This window comes from Canis lupus, chromosome 12, assembly GCF_011100685.1.
Source record: "Canis lupus familiaris isolate Mischka breed German Shepherd chromosome 12, alternate assembly UU_Cfam_GSD_1.0, whole genome shotgun sequence".
Lineage (NCBI taxonomy): Eukaryota > Metazoa > Chordata > Mammalia > Carnivora > Canidae > Canis > Canis lupus.
Window position 1 is genome coordinate 15755232 of NC_049233.1, and position 21716 is coordinate 15776947.

The 21716-nt window shown below is 38.2% G+C and overlaps 1 long non-coding RNA gene across 3 annotated transcripts in view; it reads right to left on the bottom strand.

Annotated features, from left to right (window-relative positions):
* Nucleotides 1-21716, bottom strand: part of LOC102153269 — a 53225-nt gene that overhangs the window by 19302 nt on the left and 12207 nt on the right. For 2 of the 3 annotated variants that reach the window (XR_005367804.1, XR_005367803.1), the window contains exon 2: nt 2183-2263. This is a non-coding gene — a long non-coding RNA (uncharacterized LOC102153269). Of the gene's footprint in view, nt 1-2182; nt 2264-11035; nt 11211-21716 lie in introns of those variants that run through there. The other variant, XR_005367805.1, reaches the window with a different exon arrangement.

Genomic DNA, 21716 nt, shown 5'->3' on the forward strand with positions numbered 1-21716 from the left:
ACATACCTAAGTGGTACGAACATTAAGAAGAGTATAAGTAAAGGGTTTCATAAAAAGGACAAAGAAAATATTCACCTTATGTGATCAATCCAGAAAGGCTAAAGATAGAATTGGAAGTATTGGAAAAGGAGAAAAGTAATCTGAAAAGTAACTTTTTGGGTCAGCAAGTCAACTCTTAAGTCCCTCCCTTTGGCCTCACTGTTAGTGTCTTTGGTAGGGACTGTGCCTTACCCAACATGTAGCCCCTCTCATTCTTTTATTGCCCTCCTGCTTATGGGTCTCAAGATTCCTGTGCTGCTCCAAACATTCTTACACCTGGGGGTAGCCCACTTGAATCTCTGCCCAGTTTTGAACACCTGAACTCCTATATTTATGGTCTCTGCCATGATCTGGAAAGCATAATTACATTTTCATATACTTTCATATTTTTAAGTGTTTTATGAGATAGTAGACCACAGTGAGCCCTTATATAGGAAAATCATATTAACCATCTGAGGAAGTGGGAATTTTACCATATTTGGTTGCTTTGAACTTCTTGACAGCTTCAAGCCACTCTAGCTCATTTATATCAATGTTTTTGTTCCAGAATGTAAAAAAGTGTCACACTGAGATAGTCTCAGTTTATACCTTCTAGGCCATGATCTTGTGAATGAATTCTTTCTTCGGAATCTTGGCAAGCTAAATTATGAATAGGGATTATCAAGCAAATTTAAATTTTATCTTTGAAAAGCATTATACAAGTATAATGAGAGCAAGAAACCTCCTTAAAGCTTAGAATTGTGGCATATAGTACACAATAAATAAATAAATAAACAAACGGGATCCCTGGGTGGCGCAGCGGTTTGGCGCCTGCCTTTGGCCCAGGGCACGATCCTGGAGACCCGGGATCGAATCCCACATCGGGCTCCCGGTGCATGGAGCCTGCTTCTCCCTCTGCCTGTGTCTCTGCCTCTCTCTCTCTCTCTCTGTGACTATCATAAAAAAATAAATAAATAAATAAAATAAATAAACAAACAAATAAATTTTTGTTTTTGTTTAGGATTTGTATTCCCTTTACCTGAATGAATGATTTCTTTTTTTTTTTAATATTTTATTTATTTATGACAGATACAGAGAGAGAGAGAGAGGCAGAGACACAGGCAGAGGGAGAAGCAGGCTCTATGCACCGGGAGCCCGATGTGGGATTCGATCCCGGGTCTCCAGGATCGCGCCCTGGGCCAAAGGCAGGCGCCAAACCGCTGCGCCACCCAGGGATCCCTGAATGAATGATTTCTGACACAATTTTTTGATGTATTTGTGCACTGCAAGTTGATGAATAATTTTATGTAAAAAAAATTACCTCTCAGGTCAGTATACTATCAAATTTTCAAAAAGTCAAATCAATATGTGTAACAAGAAAACACAGAGTGCTATGAAGTTGGTGGGCTGTACATGGGATTATTCTCTAAACATGGCAATCAGTGATAGAATTAGATACATATCACACAAAACCGTGAATTCTTCAATAACATTATGCAAGAAACCCATAGAAGGTATCCTTTTCTCCCAGGAGTGGGAGGAGTAATTAGAGTTCAGTTCTAAATTGCAAAATTGTCCTCTTTTACATAGTGCGGTCACTTTCTCACAGCATCACCCTCTGGATGCTGTGGCTCAAATCAACAAAACCCATCTGGGTTTTTATAGTTGGCATGGATGGAGTATCACACCCTTGTCTTCTAAAGGTTTCCAAGTTTGCTGTAGGGCCACACTATCGAGTATTTAAGCAAAACAAAAGTTGACAGACCGGTATGATTCTGTGCTAGAAAAATCTAAGAACTTTTGTTTTTTAATAAATTAGGCATAGCCAAAATCCTGCTTCTGTTTTTGTTTTGATAGCTTATATTCTCATGGTTAGTTCTTTTCTGTTGTTGTTTTTCTTTTAATGATTTCAAAATTTGAATTGTTCAGGGTTTAAGTTGCTTATCATCTTTACAATTGGCATTACATCTAAATATATGTCTAACCCCTTATTCTAGTCAGGAATGTGACATGGGAAAATTATCATTTTGCTAGTGTCAATTTACTTGGCCATTCATATTTTTCTGGAAACTGTAGTCTAGAAACTGCATGTGAATAGTCTAGAGACTGCAGTCTAGAATTTCTGCAGTTGTGACCAAAAATACTAAATATTCAGAACACCAACCTTTGAAATTAGCCAAAAACAGTCACTGATGTGCTGGTTGATTTTGCATTTTAATATACTCTATGTCTTCTTTCTTCATGTCTGAAACAACAACAAAAAGTTTCTTTAAGAAAATATTAACTACTTGATCAAAGAATGAAAAGAAAAATGCATTTAAGTTTCATGCAGCAATGTCCATGCTTCACTGTCCTTAGTTCAGCTTTAATTTTGTGTATCTAGTGCTCCTTCTGCACAGATATTTGAAGACAAGGCTGATTAAAAAGAATGTGTCCTGTTTCTTGAATGTAGCTAGTGAGAATTAAAAACGGTGCCAGTTGGCAGCCAATTAGCTATAATCTTATAATCTTTTTTTTTTCTTTCATGCTTGGTGTTGACATAACAAGGTGAATCTTCTAGCCAACTTTTACTAACTGCAACTCTGGGGGAAGAAAGTTCTTTCTGATCTTTACTGATCTAAGAACTATATCATTGAATAGTTTCCATATTAAATTACATGGTAAGCAAATTCTCTTCAGTTTTAGCCTATCAAGAAGATTTTGACAAAGTACTTTATATTTCCATTTGTTTCCCCAGGGCAATGGTTTTCTGCTCAAACCACCATTATCATTTCCAATCACTGAGCTCTAAGCAGTTAAATGAGACTAGAAGACTGTCAATGGCATTTTGGCACTCAAGAAGGAGCCATTAGAAATCCCTAAAAGTGCACATAAACTTTCTTACAGAGTCTAGGAAAGAGTACATCAAATGAAATTTTGGTCCAAGATCATTAAAAAAACAACAAAAATCAACAGACAAAAATAAATAGCAATAACCAACCAAAAAAACCCTTCACTTGTAGCCTCCTTCCTGGCTGCAGATTTGATCCCATGAACATGTCTGAAGCAACCAGCCAGGTCTCATGACTCACAGGCACATGATGCTTCTGTTGGGAGCACAGACAGGTGGACACTGATTTGATCTGTTCACCAGCTTTGTTCTGGGATCTCAAATACATCACCCGGTGGTGGGTGGAAAATGATGCCATTGGAAACTTTCAACAAATGCTTATAGAATCCGGGTAACTTTGAAAAAGGAAAGAAAATGAACTTTCAAATCAAGTGTGTTGTGTGTGTGACAGCAGGCTCAGTATAAAAGATTCACTTTTAGGGGTGATCTAGCTAAGATCTAGGTCAGTTTTCACCCTCTTTGTGCCTTAAAAGTTACCTCGAGCGTTCCTACAGCACACTGATGCTGGGGGTCCATCCCAGAGATTCTGAATTTTGACCCACCAATTCCATTTCTAGAAAGGAGGCAGATGAGACTTCTCTTTTCATTTTGTAACTTTATATCCAGTTTGAATTTTTCCATTTGTATATATATATTTTTAATTTTTTAAAAGATTTTATTTATTTGATAGAGAGAGCGTGCGAGCACAAGCAGGAGGAGCAGCAGAGGGAGAGGGAGAATCTGACCCCTCGCTGAGCAGGGAGCCCCATGCAGGACTATATCCCAGGACCCTAAAATCATGACCCAAGCTGAAGGCAGATGCTTAACCGACTGAGCCAGCCTGGTGCCCCTATTTTTTAATTTTTTAAAAAAATTTGAAAAGCATTTGTCATGAATGTGGCCTTCCCTAGCCACTTCCCACTTGCTAGTGGTTGTAGTTTTTCTAGGTAGTCAAAATAGCAAACCAATATCAGAACAGATATCTGGGGAATCCCTGGGTGGCTCAGCAGTTTTGCGCCGGCTTTCGACCTAGGGCGTGATCCTGGAGTTCCGGGATCGAGTCCCATATCCAGCTCCCTGCATGGAGCCTGCTTCTCCCTCTGCCTGTGTCTCTGCCCCCCACCCCCCGCTGTGTTTCTCATGAATAAATAAAGTATTCAAAACAAAACAAAACAGATATCTATATGTAGTTTTAAATGTATGAGACTGGCGTTATAAACATTTATGATAAAAGGATTTGAGAGTCTGGGTCTGCTAATATACAAATTAGTAATTTCTATAACCTCTCAGAGTCTCAGATTCTTAAACAGTGAAATGGATATTTCAATATTGTACTTGTTTTTAAGAGTTGAGTGGAAATGCAATATGATCCACATAAAGCAGTTTTTATATAGTAGGTGTTCAATAATGGTTTGTAGCCATTATTCCCCCTTACAAACCCCCATACCCACCCCCAACAGTAAGAGACAGTTTAAGGTTTATTGCATTCATTTAGTCATATCATTTTTTTCATGCAAATATATGGCTTTTTCATTTACAAATGTAGATAATGTATGAACATTTCCTCAACAAGTATCCTCATCTGAACCCACAAGAAAAGAGGAGTTAATATATGACATTTTTTTCTAGTTAGCAAATATTCTCGGATCCTTTTCTGCCAGCTTTTCCTGATCACCTGCCATTTGTATATCTATCTTTCTTTACTGCCTTTTGTTTATATATAACCACAGCTTTCACAGCTTGACAAGACTCAAATAATGGTTCCGTGGGTGGTGTGTCTTTCCATAGCAGACAGATGGATTTAGAGTAAGCGTGAGGCTTTGTTGCTGGTGATGGTGATGGTGTTTCGTGCCTACCAGGGAGATGTACAGTCCAGGGACTGAAACAAAGGAACACATGGATTGTACCTAATAGAATAAATAGCTTGTGTTTGCGCTTTATGGTTTTCCCCGTATACTTTACCTCATTGAATAAGGTTAACGTCATCATTTAGCATTCTCTTGCCAGCTCTGGAGAGGGACCTGGAGTCCCCTGTGGCTGGACCAGCAGCAGCACCTGGAAACTTGTTAGAAATCCAGAATCTCAGCTGAGCCACCCAGGCGTCCCTACTTTGGGGGAAAATTTCACTGTTATGGCATCAAAAATTGATAAATGCTTTTGTAAATTGGTGTTTTGAATTTTCGCACTTTCCATATAAGAGGAAATCAACTGCTCTCTTTTCTTTTGTGCTTACCAATGATGTGGTAACAGAAGTTGTAAGCACCTCCCTGCAAATGACACATATGTATGAGTAGTTGTGTCCAATAATTGAAAAGCCCTAGTGGCTGTAATCCTTGCAACAGTTTGGTATTTAAATTTGATTTTTTAAAAATCAATACATTTGGATATACTATTTAAAAATTTGATTTGATGATTGTATCTGATGAACCTGGAGAGGGATCAATCTGAGACTTGGAGAATTAGTATCATACTTATGGTCCTCAGTGATAACCGTGTACTTTGTCATTAGTATTTCTTTTGTTTCTGAGTTATTACCTAATAGTGCAATTTACATATAAGAATACAAAAACAACAGAATGATGTAATGTTGTATATCCGCCAAAAACTTCATAATGAGTGGCAGGTCCCAGTTGTGATAAACTGAGTGACAGAGTAATGAATCTGCATCTCAATACCACTAACCAAAATCCTATAAACTTTAAGAAATAGGAGCAAAAGTAGATCCCATCACTGCCTACAACAACCTGATCTCCTATATTATTGTTAAAATTGTTTCCCCAAAGTAAATATGTCTTTTAAATTTATTTGTTGGTAAGTATTCTTTATAAAATGAAAATGATCTAATAATTATTAGATAATCAGATAATTCCCACTTGTTAAATAGGAAATTATTGGATATCTTCACATATGATGATTATTATTAAGGAATATATACAATGAGTTTCCTAATATAATATTAAATATTATGCTGATCTAAAATAAAATATTTTAAATTTAAAATCTGTTCCTTAGTATTTGAGTTTTGTTTCTTAAAAAGTCTACAGAGCTGTGGTTATGGGACCCAGATTCACTTATTACTTTGTTACTTCATTTATCACTCATCTGAGATCTGCTACCCATAAAGTTCTGTATTATATCATAGAAAAAGGTGAGATGATTTTTATATTCATATGAAAGGTTAGATAATCATATATTACTGTGCAAAGAGTTTGAGGTCCAAAAACTTTGAATAAGCTGAAGAGAGTGAAATTTACTGGGTGTTTCAACCCCAAAGGTCGAAGGAACTGGGGATGTCAAATTCCCTTACTTCTCAGATACCCTGGGCCTTTCTGCTGTCTCCACTCTACTCCCTGTGAAAATCTGCTATCCCAGAATTTGCTGATAAATTTACATCCAGATTAAACTGAAGGATTTAGTGCTGTTAGGTACTAGCTCATTTTATTTTTTTATTTTTAAATTTATTTTTATTTATTTATTCATGAGAGACATACAGAGAGAGGCAGAGACATAGGCAATGGGGGATGCAGGCTCCCTTTGTGGAGCCTGATGTGGGACTCGATCCCAGGACTCCGGGATCACAACCTGAGCCAAAGGCAGATGCTCAACTACTGAGCTACCCAGGCATGCCTCCTAGCTCATTTTAATAAGAAGAAAAATCTCAGACACTATTAGAACACAAGGTATTGAGAATGAATTGGAGATGCACTCTGATAGGTTGGGAAAACTTGATGCTACCTTTGAAACCACCTGCCTGCTTTGGCTATTTGTAAATCCTGTCTAGCTGCAAAATGCTTCCAATATTCAGATGATTAAGCACAGCAATGGTGTCCATGTCAGCATGGAAACATAGTGTAGTGCAGAGCTGTCTTTGTCTTTGACTCTGCTAGAGACTTTTACATTAGTGAAGACCCACTTGTCATATTAACAGGTGGTATAAAACTGGTAGAGTGAGTGGGCTGAACGGCAGTAAATTATAATCCACAAGAAAAGGATTGCCAGAAGCTGAATTTAACTTTTATCAGGGACAAAATGAATTATACTTGAAACCTCAAGTCCTACTACACCACAGTAAGATTCAGTCACAGAGCGCTCATTGCTTCATCGATAGAAGTAAAGTGACTAGAATTAGTAGGTGGTAGATTTTTCTCCCTTCTGTACTAGTCAGGACATCTGATGCATTTTAAAAGTTTGCTGAAAAACCTGGAATGGAGACAACCAACCAGGAGGAAAAAGACACATAGAGAACATCAGCTGAAAAAGGTCAAAAGAACTGGGGATGGCAAGCTCAGAAAGGTGAAGATTCAGAAGTAAGAGACTATCTTCACATCTTTTAGTAATCTCTATTTATGTATTTGTGTGTGTGTGTACCATATACCACATCTTCTTTATCCATTCATCAGTCGATGGACTCTTGGGCTCTTGGCTATTGTAAATAATGCTGCTATAAACATTGGGGTGCATGTACCCCTTTGAATTAGTATTTGTATTCTTTGGGTGAATACCTACTAGTGCAATCGCTGGATCATAAGGGTTCTATTTTTAACTTTTTGAGGAATCTCCACACTGTTTTTGAGAATGGCTGCACAAGTTTGCGTTCCCACCAACAGTACATAAATGTTCCTTTTTCTCCACATCCTCGCCAACAACTGTTGTTCCTCATGTTGTAGAGTTTAGCCATTCTGACAGGTGGGAGGTGATATTCCATTGTAGTTTTGATTTGCATTTCTCAGATCAGTGATGTTGAGCATCTTTTCATATGACTGCTGGCCACCTGTATGTCTTCTTTGGAAAAATGTCTATTTGTGTCTTCTGCCCATTTGTTATTTGGATTTCTTGGTTTTGGGGTGTTTTATAAGTTTTTCATATATTTTGGATATCAACCCTTAATGAGCTATGTCATTTGCAAATACCTTCTCCCATTCCATAGGTTGCCTTTTAGTTTTGTTGATCCTTCCCTCACTGTGCAGAAGCTTTTTATTTTGATGAAGTCCCAATAGCTTATTTTTCCTTTTGTTTGCCTTGCCTCAGGATAAGGAAGTAATTTTGAGCAGATGCTTTCAGCCTCTCAGCAAAGTGAAATCATACCGCAGAGGTGAACATATTGGCAACAGGATTATTCTATTTGATACCTGGTGCCAACAGCCACATTTCCCAACATCCTGACTTTAACAATTATTGACAAAGAAAACTTTTAATACTGGGCAGAACAGGAAAGTCACCAGCCACCTCTATGCATAGTCTCACAGTAGCATTCCTCCTGTCCACCTTAGAAAAAGCCTGAGTCATCTGGGGCCCTGGACACCTAAGCCTCAGGCAGGCAGCCCTGCTCCTCTTCCTGTTCACTGGCTGAGATTGCATCTGAGAGTGTCTACAACTTCTCCGGTGGAGTCGGATTTCTGGTCACGGGTCAGGTCAGTGCTTGAAGTGGTTTCTTCCTTCACACTCAGCGAATTCTCCAGGGAATCATGAGTGTACGTGTAGATTTCTGCAGTCAAATCTTGTGATATTGAGAGCAGCTGAGAAATATCTTTCTGGTTCTAGTCAGTGATTAATTTTTTTTTAGATTTTTATTTATTTATTCATGAGAGACACACAGAGAGAGGCAGAGACATAGGCAGAAGGAGAAGCAGGTTCCCTGGGGAGCCTGATGCAGGACTCAATCCCAGGACCCCGGGATCATGACCTGAGCTGAAAGTAGATGCTCAACCACTGAGCCACCCAGGTGCCCCAGTGATTAACTTTTGAAGGCAGCTCTTCTACAGCCAGTTTAAGTGTTTGTGTGCATGTGTGTGTAGGACATAGAGGACCTATTTTAAGTATTTATCTTTTTAAAAAACGATTTTATTTATTTATTCATGAGAGACACAGGTTGAGATGCAAGAGATAGGCAGAGGGAAGAAGCAGGCTCCCTGTAGGGAGCCTAATGTGGGACTCCATGATCATGCCCAGAGTCAAAGGCAGACGCTCAACAGCTGAGCGTGTCCCTTTTTAAGTATTTCTGCATAGAATTACATACTCCTTTCCCTGATCAATTAATGTCAATTCCAAAGGATTATGACTACCATTGAGTCAGTATTAATATAAATAGATTCCAGAGATCTGCTGTACAACACAATTCCTGTACTGTGCATTTAAAAAGGTGGGGAGAATATAAGGAAACTTTTGGAGATAATGAAAATATCTATTACCTGGATTGTGGGGACAATAACAAGAATGTTTACATATGTCCAAACTAAGTTGTATACATTTATTATGTGTAGCTTTTTCTGTATCAATAAAGCTGGAAAGAAAAAGAATGAAGTCCTATTTTCTCAGAAATCTCTCAATTGCTGGAGAAGGGAAAACAGCATAGCTTCTCCCGGATGCTGCAGGGTGGTGTACAGTGGACTAGACAGTTTTCCACTTACTTCTTTAGCCCCTGGGAGTCCACAGGCCAATTCAGTGACATCTGCCCAGAGGGATCGACAACTTGATTATAGTTAGACCTGTATGCCACATTTCCCAGAGAGAAAGCCTGTTACTATTTCTACTCAATTCCCACTGATAGGTTTCATTTTATATCACTAAGAGTGAGACTCATATCACTGCATATACTAGAAACATGGTTTGAGCCTGTGGTAAAGCAGATTTCATCAAGACCTTTATAGTAAAGGTTTTACATGTGCTTGATGATTATTCAATGCATATGTCTGGCAGATTTGCCCTCTCTTAAATTTCAGTTCCTCATTTCAACTGGCTGCTCAGACTCTGCTATTTGAAAGACTATCCCCAGCTACCAACCCCAATGTTGCATAAATCAACTCATTATCTTCCCCAGCCAAATTACCACTTCCTCTGGATTCCCCATTTCTGTCCCCATTTCTTTAAATAAAGCCTTTTTCTAGTCCCTCAGGCTCAGCATTATGTTTTACTTACTCCTCAAAGTATTTTCATGGTTTAATAAAGGTTTTAGTGTTGTAAGATCACCCCACAGAACTGTTACCTTTTTGGCATCATGCCTGTAGTCCTTACAGGTAGCAACAGTGGAAATGTGGTTCCTTGTTATGGAGTTCAGGCCAAATGGTTAGCCTTACCCAAGTGATTGGTAATTACAAGGCAGTCTTTTGTGTATATATTAGTTAACTAGTCATGCTAAGAAACGAGAAAGTAACCAATAAGAGCAAAATGCAGGGGCACCTGGGTGGCTCATGATCCCACGGTCCTGGGATGGAGCCCCACATCAGGCCCCCTGTTCAGCAGAGAGCCTGTTTCTCCCTCTCCCTCTGCTGCTCTTCCCACTTGTGCTCTCTCTCAAATAAATAAATACAATCTTTAAAAGAGAAAAGCAAAATGCAGGGTAAAGAAAATAAGTAGCAGTAAAGATCTTTTTAACCCACAGATGATGTCAAAATAATAAAATATAAAATAAAGTCCAATAATTATCAATTATCTGCAGCTAACTATGCTCTTCCTCAGCTAGACCAAATAAAAAATACATTAATTTCAGAAAGTATTAATTGATGGGGTTACCCTGGTCTGTGGATTAGCTGTATTAGGATCATTGGAGATCTTATTTTTATTTTAGTTTACTTGGTTTTGTTTTGCCCTATACTATTTAAAAATTATTTAGTTGTGAAAAAACAATACATGTGCAAAGTACTAATTTCAGTAGTTACAAAGGATGTACAATAAAAATAAATTGTCCCTCCCATCCCAGATTCTGACCAAATTCCCCTTTCCAACTGCATCCACTGTACTGGTTTATTAGATTTCCTTTCAGAAATACACTATGTATGCTTCTAGCAGATATTTTGGTTAATTTGTTTAATATTCATTCTTAACCTCTTGCTATTATGTTTTCCTGTGTTGCAGTAGCTATAAAACTAAAAATAACATCACCCGGATTCCATTATAACCAGAGTTCCTGATGTGACTTAGGTTCCTCTAATCTGATGCACTAGCATAACACTTGATTTTGAAACTGAACTAAGTGAGGAGAGACAGCAAGAGGCATGCATTTTGTTGGTGTGAATAACAGCAGAGGCTGCACAATCCAGCAGTGTAATACTGGATTTCCAATTTAGCAGAGACAGCTTTCTGATTGTAGTGGAGGTGATGTAGCTTTTATAGACAACAGCCTTACCCACAGCCTCCAGATTCCATCCGTACCTGATTATATCAGTATCGTCAGCTCTCTGGTAACCTAGTTTTGCGCTGTGTTCTTTGGAAATGACTCCTGGAAACTTAGCCGAAATCCAGTTAGTTATTCAACCATCAGTTCTGAGGCCATTGAAATAGATTCTTTTCTGCTTAAACTAGCTAGAGTAGATTATATTCTCTGCAGTTCAATCTTGGTTTATAAAATGTGTATAAGTGTATATAAGCTGTAGGAAGCAGAACGATGGCCCTGCAAAATATTCACATGTTAATCCTTGGAACCTGTGAGTATGCTACATTAAATAGTCCAAAAAAATTAAGATGGAATTAATGTGACAAATCAACTGATTTTAAAATAGGGAGAGTATCCTAGATTATTCAGATTTGCCCAATGTGATTGTAAGCATCCTTAAAAGTGGAGAAAAGAGGCAGAAGAAGAGTCAGTTGGAGGAATCTATGACGACTGAAGAATGATTAGAGAGATGCAAAGTTGCTGGCCTTGAGGACAGATAAAGGAACTATAAGTCAAGAAGTATGGCTTCTTCTATGAAGAAGGTGGCTTCCAGAAGCTGAAAATGCAATGAACTATATTGGTATGAAGGAACTATAAATCAAGAAGTATAGGTGGCTTCCAGAAGGTGAAAACGCAATGAACTATATTGGTATAAAAATAAATATTGAGGTGCCTGCGTGGCTCAGTTGGTTAAGCATCCAGCTCAGGTCATAATCTCATGTGGAGGCATGGAGTCTGCTTCAGATTCTCTCTCTCCCTCTGCCCACTCTTGACCTCGTCTCTCACTCTCTAAATGAATGCATAAACTATAAAGAATAAATAAATATTGAGATTATTGAGAAAGAGTTTGAGAACATTTATCCTGCCATAAATGTTTATAAAGTTTTAAATAACAATACAAGGAAGAAAAATAGAGACTTTATTTCCTCTAACTGCATTTTTTGTAGAAGTGCTGGGAATGTTCGCATTCATTGCATTAAAGAAAATAACATTTATGAAGCAGATTTAATTTTTAGTTATTTAGTTTCAATTAAACAATCGATCTTTCAAGAAAAAAATTCTTTTTTTTAAATTTTTATTTATTTTTATGATAGTCACAGAGAGAGAGAGAGAGAGAGCCAGAGACACAGGCAGAGGGAGAAGCAGGCTCCATGCACCAGGAACTCGACGTGGGACTCAATCCCGGGTCTCCAGGATGGCACCCTGGGCCAAAGGCAGGCGCTAAACCACTGCGCCACCCAGGCATCCCAAGAAAAAAATTCTTACTTGGGAATTCTTTTCATGGTGTGATGAAAAATTAAAGGCAAGATGTCAATTTACCATATCCATATTTCATGGAGAAGAAAAACTTCAAAACCACACACACAGATATCTGTATTATCTTCATTCAGACATAGTAAAGACTTCGAAGAAATTTTTAAAAAAAGGAAAAATGAGAAACAACCAATTTTCTCACTAACCAAATAACAAAACAAGAATTAAAAAGAAGTCTCTGTCGATTCCACATATTTGTGAATCTTTGGAGACACTGTTCTAGTCAATTATCATTGGAAAAGGAGGGAAGGTGGAAATGTGATGGCAAAATTACAGAAGTGTCCTATCTAGGCAAAGCTAGTTTAAAAGTATCTTGGCCAAATTTGCATAACAATGACATAGGAGTAACCGAGTAGGTAAAAGTGCTAAGAAATTATTGCTCCTGCTCTATAATATTTAACTTAAAAATTCAACCTCTAGGGATCCCTGGGTGGCGCAGCGGTTTAGTGCCTGCCTTTGGCCCGGGGCGCGATCCTGGAGATCCGGGATCGAATCCCACGTCGGGCCTCCGGTGCATGGAGCCTGCTTCTCCCTCTGCCTATGTCTCTGCCCCTCTCTCTCTCTGTGTGACTATCATAAAATTAAAAAAAAAAAAAAAAAAAAAAAACTTAAAAAAAATTCAACCTCTAGAGTTTTCAATAAAATTGGAATGATAATTTTTAAGGAATTGGCTTTTATTGATATCTCCTCTTCAAATTACTATACAAACTTACCATAAAATAATTATGTATTTTGCCTAACATCCATCTGCAAAAAGGTTCCAAGATAGATGTATTTCTTGTTCAACTGGAGTAATAATTTTTTTGTTATTTATTTTTTAAAGACTTTATTTATTTATTTATTTATTTATTTATTTATTTATTTATTTGAGAAAGAGAGAGAGGGAGAAGCAGACTCCCTGCTGAGCAGAGATCCATGTGGGACTCTATCCCAGGACTCAGATCATGACCTGAGCCAAAGGCAGATTCTTAACTGACTGAGCCACCCAGGCACCCCCGGAGTAATAATTTTTAATGAAATGTTCAGATTTATTTGTGCATGCTATTATATCAATTTATATAGTCAAACCCAGCCTTGATCATAAGTTCTAATGAAGACTGATTTTTTAAAAAGATTTTATTTATTTATTCATGAGAGACATGGAGAGAAAGCGGCAGAGACATTAGGCAGGGGGAGAAGCAGGCTCCCTGTGGGAAGCCCAATGTGGGACTTGATCCTGGGACTCCCAGGATCACGCCCTAAGCCAAAGACAGACGCTCAACTACTGAGCCACCCAAGCGTCCCTGAAGACTGATTTTTAATACTCAGTTGGAATTGAGTCAAAATGTGTGTCTGGCATACTTTAAAGCTCAATCAGGCTTGGGAACCACACATTTACCAAATATTTTCATGTGCCAGGTCCTGGCTAAACTGGCAGTAGAAAGATAAATATCTGCACAGAGTTGTTCATGAGAATTTATTAACAATTATGCTACCTGACCTAGAGCTTGTTTTTGATATTGACTCACTCTTTCTTGCAGGGGCAAAACCCTTTTGTAATTCTACACATTTAAAATAGTATACATATATATATTTAAAGATTTCATTTATTTATTCATGAGAGATACATATTGAGAGGCAGAGACACAAGCAGAGGGAGAGGCAGGCTCCATGCAGGAAGCCCGATGTGGGACTCGACCCCAGTACCCCAGGATCACAGCCTGAGCCAAAGGCAGATGCTCAACCACTGAACCACCCAGGCATCCCAAACAGTATATATTCTAAGGATGAGTAAATAGGGCGAGACAGAGTGTTTCTCACAATTTTATATTAAAACATTGAGAAATAGTGAAATACAAACATAAGTATGGATAGATCAGAGTCCAGAAATGATTAAGCCAATACAGAATTAAGTAAGTATATGATAAAGGTGGCATTTCATATCTGTAGGAGCAATATGGATTACTGTTCTCAAATATTACGAAGAGTTTGTTATTGAAGGGAAAACAAACCTGAATTCCAATATCACTCTATCCACCCTAAATCAAATCCAAATATATTACCTTGTGTAATAAGTGAAATTATAATGACTAGGGCTTTTACGGTTTGTGAAAATACAGCAAGCTGTACATTTACAACATATATACTTCTATGATTATAATTATCAATGAACATTTTGAAACTAGGTTAAATGACAGAATATTTTTATTTTGGTGGAAAAAGGCCTTTCAATTGTAACATAAAACTCAAAAGTCAAGGATGCCTGGGTGGTTTAGCGGTTGACCATCTGCCTTCAGCTCACGGTGTGACCCGGAGTACCAGGATCAAGTCCCACCTCCGGGTCCCTGCATGGAGCCTGCTTCTCCCTCTGCCTGTGTCTCTGCCTCTCTCTCTCTCTCTCTGTGTCTCTCATGAATAAATAAATAAAATATTTTTAAAAACCCTCAAAAGTCATTACAGGGGTGCCTGGATGGCTCAGTCCATTAAGCTTCTGACTCTTGATTTTGGTTTAGGTCATGATTTCAGGGTGATGAGATTAAGCCCCACATTGAGTGATTAGGATTCTCCCTTTCTCTCTACTCCTCCTCTCTTCTAAAAAGATGTTTTTATTTTTTTTTTATTTTTTTTATTTTTATTTTTTTTTAATTTTTATTTATTTACTTATGATAGTCAGAGAGAGAGAGAGAGAGAGGCAGAGACACAGGCAGAGGGAGAAGCAGGCTCCATGCATCGGGAGCCTGATATGGGATTCGATCCCGGGTCTCCAGGATCACGCCCTGGGCCAAAGGCAGGCGCCAAACCGCTGCGCCACCCAGGGATCCCTAAAAAGATGTTTTTAAAAAGTCATTACAAAAAGATTGATAAGTTTAACTACATGCAAGTTTAAATCTTCTGAATGGCATAAAAACACTATCAAAAGTAAAAACAAAGCAAAACAAACAAACCCCCCCAAACATCAAGCTGGGAAAACATCTATAACACCCTTATACAGACTCTATCAGATAGGATTCAACCAGGAAAAGAGATTTCTAAATACCTGAAACATAAAGAATCTAATACAGGAATTGTTTTCATTGATGATGCAAAAGACAAAAAGCCAAAAAAAAAAAAAAAAAAAAGAGGATGGTAAGCACCTCAGAGGTTATAAAGAGCAAGTATCCTGTTGGCCCCTGAACTGGAGAGGAAGATGGAAGATGTGATACTCACAGAGCCCAGGAGCCAAGGTCAAGTAGCTGAAACCAAAAAGATGCAGGCCACTCTAGTGGAAACAGAAGCTGGAGGGACTTAGGGAATGCTGGACATGCTACTTGACCTAGGAGCTAGGGGTGGATTATCCCTCCTCTGGACCACTGTGTTAGTTTCCTATTACTGATATAAGAAATCAACACAAACTTTGTGGCTTAAAACAATAAAAATTGATTATTTTACAGCCTGGCATTCAGATGTCTGAAACGGGACTCAGTAGGCTAAAAACAAGATGTCAGCAGGGCTGCATTCCTTCTGGCGACTCTAGAGGAGTATTTATTTCCTTGGTTTTCCAGTTTCTAGAGGCTACCTGCCTTGGGTCATAGCCGCTTCCTTCATCTTCAAAGAGAGCAATGACTGTTAACTCCTTCTCATACTAGCATCTTTCTGGTCCTCCCACTTTCAGCTCCCTCTCCCACTTTTAAGGATCCTTGTGATTACATTAGACCCACCTGGATACCCCAGGATACTCTCCTTATTTTAAGGTCAGCTGATTTGCAAACATAGTTCCATCTGTAATCCAATTCCCCTTTGTCACATAACATGTTCTTCTAGGGATTATGACCTGGGCATCTTGGAGGGATAATTATTCTGCCTTCCACACCTTCCACCAGGGACTCTGATAGTCCAGACTCAGCTGGAAGCCAACTGGGAAAGCAATCTGCATGGGTCAGCCCCCTATATGTCCCACCACCCCATATATACCGAGGAGAAAAGGAGAAATGGATCTAAGAGCAAATGGGTACCAGAAATATTACTCATACCCTTAGGAAGAAAAAGAGTTCTTAGAAATCAGTGAGAAAATGATAAATAACAAAAATAGAAAAATGACCTGAGGATATGACTTGGTGTGTTGGCAATTTTTAGATGAAGAAATAAAAGTAGTCAATCTAAAAATATTCTCAGACTCCTAGATATGAATTCAAACAATAGGGAACAATATTTCTCCTACTGTATGGACTAAATTAAAAAAATTCTTAATACTCAGTTTTGGGGTCTGTATAAACTGTAGAAAAAGTAATTAGCATAACATTTTTGGATGACTTTTGATCTATCAATTTCACGGTTCTGTGAAAAATTTTACACAAGTATGCAAAAACATACATACAAAGATATTCACTGAGGCAGTATTTACAGCACCAAAAAATAAGATAACCTGTAAATAATTCAAAAGGCCATTAATATAGACTTGGTCATGGTCAGAAAAAAAAATGGAATGCACCATTTGGAGCACTGACTTGATATGGAAGTAAATGCACTGATGTGGTAATATGCCTCTGGATGGATTGAAAAGGTACAGTTGCAGAGCAGTATGTGTAGTATAATTATAAGCCATTTACATGTAAGAACATCAACAAAAATTCCAGTTAATATAAATCAAACTGTCATAGTGGTTTTTCTGGAATGTGAGATTCTTTGAGACTTTTAACCTTTTATTTTACATATTTTTGTATTGTTTGAATTTTATACAGTAAGTATTTTTTACATAATCTGAAGAAAACCATAAGAATGTGGATGTGCGAGCACCTGGGGGGCTAAGTCAGTTAAGCTTCTGCCTTCAGCTCAGGTCACCATCCAGGGTTCTGGTCCAGCCCCATGTGTGGCTCTCTGCTAAAACCTCAGGACACAGAGAAATAATTTTACAGTGTCTTTCACAGAGAAATAATTTTACAGTGTCTTTCTATCATTGAATTTAGGGCATAATTATCAAGTACCTCCTGTGTGTTAATAACTGGCAAGAATGCAGAACATAGGTAAGGAATAGTCCTGCTGAGCAGGGAGCCTGCTTCTCCCTCTCTCACTCCCCCTCCTTGTGCTTTCTGTCAAATAAATAAAATATATTTTTAAAAAAAGAATGTGGATGTGATTAAAATATGGACTTAAGAATAGGCCAATTTAAAAATTTATATTGTATATAATTGATTTCAATTTATTATTTCATAAAAAAAATTCATCTTGAGTAATGGTTAAAACATTCTCCTCTTGGGCAGCCCGGGTGGTTCAGTGGTTTAGCACCGCCTTCAGCCCAGGACCTGATCCTGGAGAACTGGGATAGAGTCCCGCATAGGGCTCCATGCATGGAGCCTGCTTCTCCCTCTGCCTGTGTCTCTGTCCCTCTCTCTCGCTCTCTGTTTCTCATGAATAAATAAATAAAATATTAAAAAAAATTTTTCCTCTCAACATGAACGAATGAATGAATCAATGAATCAATAAGAGAGCTTCCCTCTCAAGCCTCTTGTCTGACGTTTCTCTCAAAAAATTTGTTTAAATTAGGGAGTTCCTCTTTCTCAGGGTTCTTCCCCCTGCAAAGGAAACTGTCCCCATGAGCTTTCAATTCCTGTCTCTACAAAGTGTCTGCCATGAAGTTCCTTTCTCTTTCTTTTTGGTTTAAATAATATTCAAATAGGCCCATTAACTAACACTTTCATTTGGGGAAGAGAGATCCAAATGTGGACTTCATTAGAAATGGGAATTCCTACAAGGCTATTTCCCTTGGCATAATATAATTTTCCTGAGTTTTGTCTTTTAACAAAACTCTGCCATATGGTGATCACATCTTTCTGCTTTGTAAATGCTTTGTTTAATCAGATTTTGAAACATTGAGCCTGTCTCCAAATTCTGGGTTCTTGTTTCTAACCTGATCTGAGGTAAAACCACACATGGGTAGTGAGTGAGTGACTAACTTCCTACTCAGGAGGTCATGACTCTTTAATATGTTTTGTGTGCAACCTTGTAGTGTTGTAATGGCTTGGATTTCTTCATTCTTTGTATACTCTTTAGGAGTGAGAGGAAAGACTTGAAGACTAAGGTACTGAATCTATAATGGAAAAGGAACATGCTCGCATGCATACAAACACAACTACCTATCTGTGCAGAGGCCAGGCTGATGGAACACAGACTTTGCCTTTGGGAGTGGCTGCTCTAATTTGGACTATGAAATAGATAAGGCTGTGCCAGCATTTCTCTCACGCTATCAGTATTTATTTCACTACTCCCTCCCACTCCATAATTCTTTGAAAAAATTAAAACCTTGCAACAAATAGAATGCATTTATTCTGAATGTACTTCAGGATTTTGAAATAATATTTCTAAAAAATTCAGGTATGTAAAAAATCAAAACTATTTTTTAATTGTTTAACAGAGGCCGTCTTCACTAAAAAAGATAAGGGACCACTTGGTTAAATATGTATCTTAGGTAATCACATCACGGCTAATCATCTCCAGAAAGAGTTTGTTGTACAGTGGCAAATAACTCATTTATAAGAAGAAAAATCTGATCTAATCACCGAAGTGATAACTTCTTGATTTGAAACCTTGAAGACATAGAAATAATTTTAGTGTCTATTGTTAAATTTAGGGCATAATTATCGAGTACCTCCTGTGTGTTAACAGCTGGCAAGAATGCAGAGCACAGGTAAGGCATAGTCCCCTCCCCGTCTTCAAGGACATCACTGTCATAACAGGAAATGAAAGTTGTACACTACCAACTATATTAAAAAAGAAAACACACCAAATATCTTAGAAGTATAAGGACAGTGTTTATGAAGGAGAGAACATATTTAAGAAAGTCATGTAGCAGGTGGCATGTGTGAGAATATAGATGATTTATATTGTATATTCAGGAAATACAGCTTCCTTCCCTAGATCATAAGCTCCATGATGCCTCCTTTATCATTTCTCTATGCCCATCTACACAAGCACTTTGTACAGGACAGAGCAGGTCTTCAGTGAATGCTTGAAGGTGGGAAAAGAAATTAGCATGGAGTATCTACTCTGTACCAGGCCCTTTCCTGGTTGATCTTTTTTTAAAAAAATATTTTATTTATTTATTTATGAGAGATACAGAGAGAGAGAGGCAGACATAGGCAGAGGTAGAAGCAGGCTCCATGCAGGGAGCCTGATGTGCGACTCGATCCCAGGACTCCAGGACCACACCTGGGCGTGAATGCAGATGCACTTAACGGCTGAGCCACCCAGGTGTCCCTCCTGCTTGATCTTTACAACAGATCATTGAAGAAAGATCCCTTTAGACCCTCCTACTCTTTCTCTCTTTCCTCCTCCTCTTTAAACAAAAGAAGAAATCATGGCTCAAGGAGCAAATTGACTTGAGATAAGATGGAACATTAACTATGGAATTAGCCCAGTCTCTGCTATTTAATATTTATATGATTTTAGGCAAGGTAATTACTGGTATTAGTTTCCTGCTCTTTAACATGGGGATCATAATTCTATGACTCATAGCCCTGCAGTGAAGATCACATCAGATGAGATATGTGAAGTGTGTAGGTCATCGCCCAAGACCTAAAACGGTCAGATGGTGCTAGCTGTTACTAATGTTGCCAACACTGTGAAACAACAAATATTACCTACGTTAGTGATTTATTTTAAGGAACACACTGAGATTATGAGCTATTAATAGAAAACTGTCACTTTTAAATAGTCTCAATAAGGTCCAGGATTATTCTGTGAAAAGTTATTTAATGGTGAGGGAGGGTTAAGAGGTCAAAGAGGCTACACATGCAGGGTTTACTAGACTGGACAGACTGGATTGACAGTTTCTGGGACAGAGTTAAAGAGTTAGAAGAGATGTGGTATAAGATAGGCCAAAAGGGTGGATAAGGAAGAATGGAAAGGATGAAGATACACTCTAGGAAACTAAGGGTGAAGAAAAGATAGGCCAAATATAAAATTATGAAGGGTCCATATCAGAGATATCACTGTCAAGAGCAAAAAAAAAAAAAAGGGCGGGGGGGGGGGGGACATAGTCCATGTTGAAGAATTGCGTCTACAAAGAAGAGAGGCAGAGTGTGCAACAGATCTTTTAGAATGACTCAGGTTCCCAGCCATAAGTATTAGTATAAGCCTCAGGAGCAAGAAGGTGGAAGTGTATCATGTTTCACTTGAACTTGTCCTCAGATACTTAAGTAGATATGAAAGGCAAAGCTGGGGAAAGAGGTGTGGGCTGACAGGAGACTGAGGAGAGCAGCTATGAGCCACGTCTAGAATGTGGTGCAGTGGGGGAGTGGTGAGACCTGGCCTAGAAACCAGCAGAATGGAATGTGAATTCTCAGTCATGTGTAGAGAGGAACATCTTGGCTTATGAACTTCTTTTGCTTTGGAAGGTATTTAATTCTGGACATCAAAATAATAAGAGAGCAGGTAGTTTAAGAGTTCTAATGTCAGAGGGAGCGTAACATGCATTTTTTTTTTTACATGCATTTGTCATCTGTGCAGTTAAGGAAGTTACAAGGGATCTGAAATAAAATTTCCACTTCTTGTTTCAGAAACAATTTTTGGCTAGCTGGGTAGAAGCACAGAAATGTAATGATTTGATGAGTCCTTTTTAGTGTCAAATTAAGCCAGAAGAAGAAATGGTAATGCCAAAGGGATCCTCTTTGGACAGTGCCCTTGGTTTACTATTAAACACACAAAAAACTCTTCTGTCATTTATACAAACTCACAAGGGAAGAAAACACAGATGACTAATATTTTTGTTTTCAAAAAAGCTACCCTGTGGTAGAGGAACTTGTGATAAGTACAAATATCACTTCTGATTATTGGACAACAGGTCATTTGTATGTACTGCTTAAAATTTGCAAAATTATCTAAATAAGAATACTGCAAAGACATTACTAACATGAGAATGTGCCATGATTCTAAACGCAGTTTCTCTGCAATAAGGTAGATTTTACTTAAATAAGCATACATTCAAAACAGTTAAGCCTATCTTAGGCTTTAAGCTGGAAATCACATTTCTTTAAAGGCAGAGTTTGTGCTTGCTGTGTTATATCTCTCACAGTGCCCAGAACACACAGTACCTTGTATATCATATTGACTTAGACATTTTTTTTATATTAGGAAAAAGCATAATGATTGTGGGTAGTGGGTACTTAATCAATGCTTATTGAACTGAATGTTTTATATTAAATTTCTTTAGATTTGCCCATTTTTATGTGTGACTGTAAATATGACTGAAAAAGCAAATCAGGGATCCCTGGGTGGCACAGTGGTTTAGCGCCTGCCTTTGGCCCAGGGCGCGATCTTGGAGACCTGGGATCGAATCCCACGTCAGGCTCCCGGTGCATGGAGCCTGCTTCTCCCTCTGCCTATGTCTATGCCCCTCTCTCTCTCTCTCTCTGT